Below are 11985 nucleotides of genomic sequence, written 5' to 3'. Positions count from 1 at the left end.
AGGCCTCTGCTTCCTCACTGTGTCTTGGCTCTAGGCCAGTTACTCCTTCAGGCTGGGGAAGGGGCTCCTGTGTGTGTTCAGTTTGGGGTTTGTGTGGCCAGAATGTGCCTCCCGATTCTTCTCCCCAGTTCCTCAGCCAGCTGTCGGGATAGAGGCCTTGCCTGACTGCATTTACTTGATATGCCCCTACCTTTCCGCCTTCCCTCTTCTCATGGAGCTCAGATGAAGTGAACATAGAGGATCTCTCTCTCTCTCTCTCTCTCTCTCTCTCTCTCTCTCTCTCTCTCCAGTCCAGGCTGGCATACTCATGGCTTTTATCTGAGATGATGGAATTCTAAACAGGCTCACATAATACAAGCCCATCTCATTTTTTTCTATTTCCCAGTGAATGAATGGCCCTTTAGTACAAATGCATTTACTTTGAATATATTTGTTGCTTAACCCACAACTAAATGGACTCAAGACATAAACTGTGTTCTCTGCTGTTGTCTGATACAGGAAGGACATCTTCATGTATCAAGTGCATTGCACTTCTATGGATCAGTAAAATAAGTAAAGATATCCAAGCATAATCATTCATGTTAACAAATATGAGTGAGCATAGAAGAACCTAATTTTGGAGTTACAAATAAATTAAAGGACACCATTGATCATTTACCTTCCCAAGAAGAGTTCAGACTTTTCTACGATATCTACACTAGCTACTATTTTAGAAAAACCCACAATAGTGTAAATTCCATTTTAGTAGCTGATGTTTTTACTAGTAGTACAATAGTCAGTTGAATTAAAAATTAGCAGTGGTTATAAAAACTATGAGCATATGAGTGCTCTTCACCAAATTGGCTTCAAATGCAATGTTGAAAGTCATAGAGGGCAGGAGGCCTTGACCGAAGTGAGCCCTGAAGTCCACTGAGGGCGGGGTCTGTGTTTTGCCGAGTGTGTTTCACCTCAGATCTGCCTCCAACCAGCCTGGGCTGCCCTCCCACGCACCAGACTCTCCTGGTCACTGGTCATCGTTTGACCTATGAAATCTACTCTACGTACAACTGGCTTCTGCATGATTACTTTCATAGCTATTGCCAAGTATTACCATAATCTGATGGGCGTATTTAAAAACTCTGTTCAGACACAAAGAAGTCTTACAATTGTCCAACAATTGCTGTTAGATGCCTTGATTAAAATGTAGTGAATTTTTTTTCCCTGGGCACAAATTTGCTCTTTACTGCACTATTTCTAGTAAATTACTTACTCAATTTTGTCATTCAAATTTTTAAATGAAAAGAAAACGTCTAAGGCTCTGAGTAAAAAGGGAAGATTAAGAGTGTCAGAATTATTCTGACTCAACGACTTTAGCCAAGCAAATCTTTTTAAAACAGCTCAAATAGTATGAGCGTTTTACAAATGAGCTTTAAACATCTTTAATCTAAATTGCTCTTAACTTCTGAATACCTAGCTAACTGCTATTTGCAGCCTGAATACAAACATTCATGCTGGATTAATACAGAGAAATCTGGGCAAATCCGTGATTAATATATTTTTTTCCAGTTTCCAATATCCATCTCTGTTTAAGGAAGGGGGTTAATGGATGCTACTGCAGTAATTTAAATAGGAGATTAATTTCATTTTCCCATCATCACTGTCCTTCCCATCAGAACTGTCACTATCGCTAGCGTCTCCGGTTCATTATTTCCGTTTCCATCTACTCGTTTCACAGAGGAGAGCGCGGTGAACTCCTCCCCCTTCCCACCCCTACAGGAAGCACAGGAGATCCTCTCTGTGCAGAGAAACGCCAGCAGGAGGGAAAACTCCAGCCGAGAGCCAAGGAGCTTGAGGCCCTCCCTGTAAGTTACGGCTACAGCTTTTCTCCCTCTGCAGAACTGCCAACACTGCCCACTGGGAAGGGGAATGGGAACATTCCAGAACAGCTGGGTGGCCTGCCCGAGGTCACTCAAACAAGTGACAACAGCAGGTCCAGCTGGATCCATATTGGCACTCCTCCGCCACACCCAGCCCAGGGGCACTGCCCACACACACCACCGGGTCACCATGACAACCGACTGACTTCAGTGCTTGCTCAGACGATCCGCACAGGAATTCGGGCAGGACAGGGCAAGGTGCAGCGTCAGCGCGGACCAGGGCGGACATAAACACATGAGTAGCGATTGGACCAGGCGCAAGCCAAGATGGAGTCAGGTTAGTAGGTTATTTTCACAGAGTATTTTAACTTCTTCCTGAAGGTCAGTGTTGTCTTTTTAGTGCAAATTTCAAGTATTATGTAAACAATACCAAGTTAACATAGAAAAGGTAAAGGTTGGAGGCTAAGCCATTACTAATTACAGGCAGTCCTCGGGTTACGTGGGAGATCCATTCCTGCAGCAAGGAACTCGAGGTAAGTCGGAACCCACCTACATAAGCACCTATGTCACTCACATGGAGCACAGACACAGCAGTAATGAAGTGAAACAGTAAAAAAAAATTTAAAAGAAAGATAACAATTCCTGACCTTTACTTGTGGTAAATAAATAATAAGAAACATAAAGCACATATGCACATACGTCGAAATGACAGAACTTTTTTTTTTTTACAAATACTATAAATGGGAGATAGTGATGTAACCATGAAATGACATTAGTAGAGTCCGATGTAAGCCGAGGACTGCCTGTATATTTTAACTAGAGGCCTGGTGCACGACATTTGTGCATTGGGGGGGGGGTCCCTCAGCCCGGCCTGTGCCCTCTTGCAGTCTGGGACCCCTGAGGAATGTCCACCTGCTGGCGGACATCCCCAAGGGGTCCTTAGCACTGCCACAGAGGCTCCCGCCACCACCGCTGCGCTTGCCAGCCATGACGTCTTCTGGTGGCCGAGTGTGCCCCCCTGTGGGAGCGCACTGACCACCAGGGGGCAGCTCCTGCATTGAGCGTCTGCCCTCTGGTGGTCAGTGCGTGTCATAGCGACTGGTTGTTCTGCCGTTCAGTCAATTTGCATATTAGCCTTTTATTATATAGGATGTTTTCATGCAGAGAGGCAATATTATAAGGGAGTGAAATAATCTGGAAGAAGTAGCATTACCGACTCACTTGTCTTAGTTATACACTTATATTGATCAGCTTCTTTTAGCTTGATGACAATAAATTAGTGGTTGGGAATGAATGTACGGACTCACCACTCTGCTCACAGTCACACTTATTTGTTACGGTGGAAATATGCTCACCCTTGAAGGGAATTAAAAAGTATGAGACACACTCTAAGTGCTCTCTCTTCCTCCTCTCCCTCCCCAGCCCTCTCTCCACCCCGAACAGCAGAGCACTGACGTTGCAGTGGAAAGTGATGGTTACCGGGCTGCAGCAGCCCTGGATTTTCATGCATTCTGTGAATTTTCTAGAATTTCCAGAATGATGGCTATTCATCCAGATGGAAAGTGGGAGAAGGAAGAGCTGGATGAAAACTTCCCGGGTGTAGCCGCACACTCAGCCTTGGAGCCAGGCCTGGGCTGGAGTCAGAGAACCTGGCTGATCGGTTGGTGACACGAGTCAAACCTTCGCCACATAGACTAGCACCGCAGTGCGGCCGCCTGGGAAGGCAAAGCACTTGGAGCCAGAGGTTCCAGGTTAAAGTGTGGGACTGGCCACTCGTTAGCCTTGTCCTTGGGTGGACATTTCAAATCTCCCATCCTGTGTCCTCCCCTGTGAAACGGAGAAAAGACAGCCTCGTCTGCACGGAGGGCCTGCTGGTGAGCAGGAAGGGAAGCCCTGCCCGCGGCTGAAGAAGCCCAGGGCCTGCAGCGAGGAGCGCTACAGCAGGGCTTCCAGTGGCGTATGTGTTCTGTCCTCAAAGCCCAAAGGCATCTTAACATTTAAAGGAAAATAAATAAGTAAAAGAGTATGTAACAGGCAGCAGTGAGCAGTTGAAAGTGGGTGGTAACAAAAGAAAACACAGAAGGACGTTGCAATTAACGGCTATTGATTTTCAGTCTAGTTGGTTGAAATCTGGTAAATATATATATAAATATAAATATTTACTTTTTGGCTATATTGTCTAAAACTTCCAATAGTCTTTACAGTGGGACTCAACCAACCACCAGTTCTTAGAATCAACAGCATCTCCACTTTGGCCTAAAACAAAATTGACTTCTCTTGTTCCCCCGAGACGGAGATGGATATGTCCCCCCGAGTCGGAGATGTTCCCCCAGTGGGAGATGTCCCCATCCCCCTACCCCCCGCCTCGAGTCGGCGATGTTCCCCAGGTGCCGACGCTGGTTGAGGTCGGTCACCTGCCGGGTTTCCTCGGATAGTCCAGGGGCTGTCATCTCCACCTGACCCTTCACAGCACGAACCCGAGTGTGTTTCCAGGCTCCCAGTGGCTGCTTTCACAGACGAATGCAAGTAGTAACCTCGCGTTGCTGGGTTAGTGAAGAAGTGCAGTTACTACGTACACAGGCACATGGTCCATGTCTGCCCCTCCCGGAGCTGGGCCTGCACCATGGGGGCTGGGGCACACATTCCATGGTGCGTGCCCCTGACCAGCCCCCCGGGTGGGCCGCAGGCGAGCAGTTTTACCTGCACTCGTCCCCTACATGGCCAGGAGCCGGGCCGAATCATCCGCGTGCTCTGCTATTTCTTCCTTGGCTGTTCTGCTCTGACCGAGGCGCCGGGCTGAGCTTTCTGGCTGTAAGGCCGCCTTTTTCTGGGTCCCGGCGCGCTGGCCCGCTCTGCGGGCGCTGGCTCCCGCCCACCTTCAGTGAGTTCACTTCCTCCGAGTTCGCAGGGATGCCAACCTCGTGGTGAAGGTCTCACACAGGTCAACGTCACTGGATTCAGAACACACATGGATTTCAGGAAGGTGTCTGTAGCAGAATTACAAGTCAGTGTGGGGTTCGGAACACAGAACAGAGACGGCCACGCCCTCCTACTATACACGGAACCGGGGAGTCCGCCTTGCTTGGCTGTGAACTCAGAAGCAGCCCTCTATTCCGTCGCTGGAAGCGAGCACTGAGGTCATCCCAGTCTCCTTCGACGACGCAGAAAAGATGCAGCCATGTCTTGGCGAAGTCAGTTCCCAACACGGACGGCCTCCACTGCATCTCCTGGCTCTCCTCGCCGCACCGATGCGCTTCACATAACACTGACGAAGTGCGGGAGCAGCTGTGGCGGTCAAACCCGCCTATTAGCTTAGCCAGTTCCAACTCCACGGCAAGGTAAACAGTGGCAAAGAGCAAGGACAGTGTCTCAAGACGGGACGCTCAGGTTTTACCCACTCACAATCCTACTGTGCTCCGGATGAGTGAGTTTTAAAGGGAATGTGGCTTACGGCTTGTGCGTTCACGTATTCATTCAACAAGCAAGCACTGGTTACACCATCTTCCCCGGAGGCCACATGGTGGCCAGGAGAGAGATCTAGCCCAGCAGCCTGGGTGTAAAGCTGGCTTCACACCTCACTTCCGGAATGATCCTCAACCAAGTACTTGGTCGCTCTGCGAACCTCCTTCCTCTCTGGCGTCAGAAGGGGGTGACAAGATCACGTGTCTGCGGGACATGACAGTGCGCGCCACAACTGTGGTTTCGTTTTCTTTCTCTCTCCTCGCCCGGCAGTGGGGACAGAGAGATGAAAAGGGCATGTTTGTCGTGGAAGAACACCCAGCGTGTGCGGCACACGCACACCCACAACAGACAAATAGCACGGAGGCACTGAGGGAGGAGGCGCGTCCTGCTCAGGACACGGCCGCGCACAGAGCAGAGTCTGCTCCCCGGAGGTAAAGGAGGGCAGGGTCTCAGGCTGTTTGGTCACGAAAGCACTGGATCGACGACGGTACAATGACCGTGCTCCATGCGGCAACAGCGCCCCGGCCCCAGGCTGGACGCCCGGGTATTTCGATGCATCGAGTAGAGAAGCGAAGCGTCCTTTTCTGTCCTACGTGCCCCACACGGAGGAACGCCTTTCACAGTGACGGTGAAGTGTTCTCACCGCCCAGTGTCATGTCCCCCTGCCCAGGGCGCCGGACCTCTGGGTCCCAGGTCACGTTAGCTCCAAGTTATGTGTTACGGTGACCTGATCTGTTCCCTGTGAAGACAGTGGGTGAGACCATAAAGAGGGAAGCTTATACTCACACCCCCCGCCCCCCGCCTGTGTCTCCCTCGCTCCTCACCCTGCATCCTCACCCCGCACCCTTACCCCGCACCCTCACCCCGCACCCTCACCCCATATCCATGCTGTGAGGCCGCCGGTCCCCGTGCCTCGGTCTTGCTTGTTGTCAGGGAGCATCCTTACCAGGAAGCCGTCTGCTGCCCAGGCGGAACCGCTCAGGGCCGCGTGCGCCCTGCTTGGCCACGATGACCAGAGGCGAGGGCAGGGCTGCCTTTTGTAATTCTCCAGCATATTCTCAGAGCTGGTGAGATTTAGAGACTTTCTAAGTCTTGCAAAATTAATTGAAATATGAGTTATGTTTCTAGAACTTCAGAGCACTATTTGGAAGTGAGCGCTGCTTGGTGAACAGTGTTAACTAATTCCGAGACAAGTCACAACATTATTTAAAATCATGCCAGACGCCTTGCCGGCAGCAGCGGCACCAACGCGGCCCCATCCTCCTCCTCAGGGATGCAGTCATTCAATGCGCAGCGTCTGCGTGCTCCTTTCAAAGAGCTGCACGAATCAGGAAAACAAAAAACCCACAGCTTTCTTTAAACCGATGCTCAGTTAGGGCAGCCCCAAGTTCCTACAGGAGACATTAACAGGAAACACAAAATGGCAAACCGCATGGCTTCTCTTTTCTTCTCTACAGCGCACATATACGTGTCCTACACATATACGTGGTATATGTGGGTCTGCATACCACTTATACAAAGTTTAAGAAATACTTTGTTGTTGGTAAATGAGAGTTGCATGCTGCTGTTTGTTTTTTTTCAAGTTTTCTATCAATTTTATTAGATATTTTATCACTTCTAAAAACTATTACTTTGAGAAGATTCCCATAAATCTCCCAGCAAAGTTTTGGGGGCCTAGCTTCACACAGCACTTGCCTGGGCTAATGAGATCCTAGGATTTGGTTACAGCAGTTGCTAACCCTGTCTGCACATTAGATTCACCGGGGGAGCTTTTAAAACGATTAAATAGCAAAATACCTGACACGTGGTAGCCGATCGATGAGTGGAAATTTATTCCTCTATTAGTCCTTCCGGCCCTGCTCCAGGTCCGCGTTCCCCAAGTGCCTACCGAGCGAACCTGACAGCGGAGCCCCTGACCCTGTGACCCCCAAACTTCCTGGCCGCGTCCGGGTTCTCTGCCCTCCTGCCCGCCCGGAGGTTGAGAGTGCGGACCTCACCCAGGGGCACTGGGTATCGGTCCCCTCTCGCCTGCAGGACAGTCTGGAACTGCTGCCAGCTCCAACCTCATGACCGCCCGCCTGCAGCACCCTCCCAAAGCCACCGCTCAAGTCCACGGGCCGCAGCTCCTCACGCCCTCCTCCCAGTCGGGGTCTCCTCGTCTCCGGAACCTCATCTCCATGACCCCCAGCCGGAGACCCTCTGCTTCACCCGCACCCCCGTCCTGGAGTGAGAGAAGGCTTGGAGTGGACGGCGTTCCCCTTCTTTGCACGTCCCGACTTCCATGTCGCCTCCTGCGCGCGCGTTGTCTTTTCTCACGCCCGGCTCTCCCCCAGAAATGTCCCTCTCTCCGTCAGCCACGCTTCCGGCGGCCTGGTCACTTGCGTGGATGAGGAATGTGTAACGTTTGCAGGGGACGCTTCTGTAAGAGGTGAAAGCCGAATCCCCAGGGACCGTGTGCCATTTGTCCCAGCGCTTCACTTCTCTCGTGGTTATGTCTACATTTGTGGACACTCTTCATAAAGCATGTGACCCGGGGCAGCTGCTAGAGCATTCCCTAGATCCTGCCATAAATCCTGTCGTCTCCACAAGTTACCATCTCTCTTCCACAACAGTTCAGTGAGGAAGAGCAAAATATAACTTTGAAAATCAAAGCCATGCTCTAACCCAGTGGTTCTCAACCTTCTGGCCCTTTAAATATAGTTCCTCATGTTGTGACCCAACCGTAAAATTATTTTTGTTGCTACTTCATAACTGTCATGTTGCTACTGTTATGAATCGTCATGTAAAGATCTGATATGCAGGATGGCCTTAGGCGACCCCTGTGAAAGGGTCGTTTGACGGCCAAAGGGGTCGCGACCCACAGGTTGAGAACCGCTGCCCTAGCCGATTTGGCTCGGTGGATAGAGTGTCGGCCTGCTGACTGAAGGGTCCCGGGTTTGATTCCGGTCAAGGGCGCATGCCCGGGTTGCGGGTTCGATCCCCAGTAGGAGGCGTGCAGGAGGCAATAGATCAATTATTCTCTCTCATCATTGATGTTTCTAGCTCTCTCTCCCTTCCTCTCTGAAATCAATAAAAAAATATTTAAAACAAATCAGAGCCAGACATGGAGAAATACCTGAGGCCAATGTCACTTTAACACCGTCACTGCTGGTCACAACGCAGTGACCCGCCTCAAGGAAAAGCGGCTTCAAGTTGGGGTGCTGTGTGGTGTGGCAACACGTCCAGCCGACCGCTCTCCCCAACGGAGCCCACGTTGTAGCTGAAAATACGGAATCTGCACGGAATCTAGGAAGAATGGCGTGTGCCCGTTTCCCTTGAGATCAGCTGCCCTTTCGAGGGGGCACGGGCCACCCGGTAAAGGGCGGAGCCTGAAGCCACGGGGTCAGCAGCACCGACCTCCGCCAGGACCTGCACAGCCACACGGCCTGGCTGTCTCTGCGGCCTTCCTCCGCCGGGAGATGGCACGTCGGAAAGACAGAGCTGTCTGTGCGGGGCACACGCCTGCTGGGTGCGTGTACTTACATGACAGCGATGTTAAAACGGGGCTTGTTGTGTCAGGCAGGTGCAGAGGCAGGACACCCTCTCTGCACGCTGCCTCGGGGCTGCGTGTGGCGGGCGGGCAGGTCAATTACACGGGGCCGCGAGGGGAGATGAAGACAGATGGGCCTCGTTCTGAACAGCAGCGTCAGTAAAATGGAAGCTGGGGACATATTAACGCGATGGCCAATTACTTAGGAGCGTGGCTTTGGCCAGAGCTGCAGAATGTATTTATATCGAGTCTTTCTAGAGAAAAGGAATGTTGTCATTAACGAGAATGAACATGGAGGGAACGTAAGAAATAACCGGTGTATCTTTATTTCTGGAGAAAAACATTTTTCACAGGAAAGTTAGGGTCCTGTCACTCTCCCCTCACCTAAGAAATCAGACGTGGGGTGAAGTACATTTGGGAGCACTGGCCAGCGGTATCTCATCCTTGTTCATGTCAGTGAGCTGTCCGTCTCCCTGCCCACGAGGGACTTGTTTTAATTCTCCCACTCAGCCCCCTGCTCCTGCTGCGCCTACAGCGCCTTTGTCACAGAGAAACGTGAGGCGCCCGGCGGCAGCGACACCGGATCTTGTGCAGACCAGCGAGGCTCGGAGACATTGCCTGTGTCTCGGGCTCAGGGCCACGCGTCTCCTGGAGACACACCAAACGCCAGAGCTGCGAGAAGCCCAGGCAGACACCCACCGGATCGCAGCTCCACTGCGTGTCAACCAGGTTCTCCCGCCTCCAATGGCAGAAGACAAGCCTGCCGGCGCCGTGGGAAGAGGGGACCGAGCCCTGACACGCGCTCTGCGGCTCTGCTGTCTTTAGTGGCGATTAGACAACTCAGATAGCGAAAACCAAAAGAGAAGAAATGCCACCGTAATTTCCCACTCACCCAAGGGTTGCTTGCTCAAAAAAAAAAAAAAAAAAGGGGGGGGAATTTAAATAAATTCTAGGATATGATCAATGTTCACTAAAACCTCAATAACATAGCCAGACAAGACACAAACCTTACAAAAGCAAAAAAAAAAAAAAAAAAGTGTGGAGAATTTACATAAATTCTAGGATATGATCAATGTTCACTAAAACCTCAATAACATAGCCAGACAGGACACAAACCTTACAAGCAATGTAAGTCAAATCCAGCTTCCCCAAGCTCATGACCTCACAGGAGGTCATTAACTGATGCTCAACGAATTATCGCAATGAAAATAAACACAGTATTTGATCTCCATATTATTTATGTGGATCAGAAGGTGCCTAGAAATTTCTAAAAGGCACAAGTCAATCAACCAGTGACTTAGTGACCAGTCACAAACTAAATCACTACGAAAAGGTACTAATAACATCTATAAGGTTAGAACGGGAGGAAGACCCCAGAGGTCTGGACACGCCTGTGCCGCTCTCTCTCATTCCATCCACGACACATACAACAACCTCCCAAGTTCGCTGATGTCTGTCTGTCTAAGTTTTCCACCATTTTTTCTCGGTCAGACAGTTATAAATTTCAATCCAACATAACAGGGAGGCACAGGATTCGCAGCAAACAGCTTTTCAGAGATCTCTGAAACTGGTCTCCCACCTCCCCTTCCGGAAGGTTATTTCATGCCATCCACTCAGCCTTTCCAACATCGAGCACCTTCCCGGGGCCAGATGCTGGTCTTGGCTCTGGCGGTTCAACCATGGAGAAAACGGCGGAAATGTTGGCCCTCGTGTAGGAAGAGAGATGAGCGACGTACACCTCGAGGGCAGAGAACATGGGTCGGGAGGGCAGAGAGCCGGGTCCAGGTAGGGCGCGCAGGGCAGGCGCGCTGGGTGGCTGGCTGGTGACAGGCTAACTGGCGAATTATGTGGGTACTGACCAGCCTCTGACTCTCCCGGTGACCAATTTAACCAGTAATTCCCGGGCCCTTGGAGCTGCTCACACAGGGGTGGGTGCGGTGTGTCTGTTGGCGTTGAGGGAACATCAAGCGTTCACTCACGGCTGAGGTTACATCGCACGGCAGGTCCCCAGACCCGGGCTGTGGGAGCTGTGGGAACAGGTGCTACCGTGCAAGTGTGCCCAGGGATGCTCAGTGCTCGCAGCCCAGGAACTCCTCTGGGGGAGGTGACGCTGTTCCTTCACTCTGCAGCCACATGTGGCCAGTACAGTGGCAGGAACCACTAACACAGGCCTGTCCTCGGTACGTGCTTCCCACAGCCGGGAAGTAAACAGGGCGCAGGCTAATGACGCCCAGAGGAGTCAGGAAACTTGGGAAGGGTCACATGAGTAACGACGGAGAGAACTGAGAGTTCAGCCTGTGTCTGATGAAGCTAATGCCCGTGTTCTAACCACTCAAATATACGACTTCCTAAATCTATTTTTTAAAATGAATTACCATATGGCATTTCAACAGGAGAGGTTAACATTGAGGTGTCCGTTCATTTTCGGAGACAGTGTGATGAGCGGCGAACCCGAGCTGGGGAGTTACAGCAGTGGTTCTCAACCTTGGCTGCACATTAGAATCACCTGGGAATCTTTTTAAAATCCTGATTTCTGGGCCTCATCCTCCGGAAATTCTGTTTCTTTGTTATGGGGTGGGGCCACAACATTAGTAACAAAGAAACAGAATTTCCGGAGGATGAGGCCCAGAAATCAGGATTTCAAAAAGATTCCCAGGTGAGTTAAAGGATCTGGAATCGAATCCTTGGTTGACCATCAGCAGCAGGTCACACAGCATCCCGAGCCTCAGCAGGTCCGTTCATCAGCAGGAGGTGATCCTCCTCCCGGGACTGCAGGCAGCCGGGCAGGCCGGGGGCGCGGAGCACACAGTGGTCCCTTCCACTTCCCAGTCTACAATACGCTAGAGAGAACCGGGAAGGCCATTAAAGCACTAGGAAATCTTGAACTTTTGAAAGGAGCTCTGAAAGAATATCATGAACAAAGGAAAAATGAGAACAATGCTTTTTTCCCTAAATACACAATTATTCAGAGATGATTTTTTTTTTTTAATTAAAAATCATTGTCTTCCTGATTTTAAAAAATAAGGCCTGGCCCTCGCTGGTTTGACTCAGTGGATAGAACTTCGGCCTTGGGACCAAAGGGTCCCGGGTTCGATTCCAGTTCAGGGCACGTACCTCAGCTGCAGGCTCCTCCCTGGG

This window comes from Myotis brandtii, unplaced genomic scaffold, assembly GCF_000412655.1.
Source record: "Myotis brandtii unplaced genomic scaffold, ASM41265v1 scaffold229, whole genome shotgun sequence".
Lineage (NCBI taxonomy): Eukaryota > Metazoa > Chordata > Mammalia > Chiroptera > Vespertilionidae > Myotis > Myotis brandtii.
Note: the sequence above shows the minus strand (reverse complement) of the source record.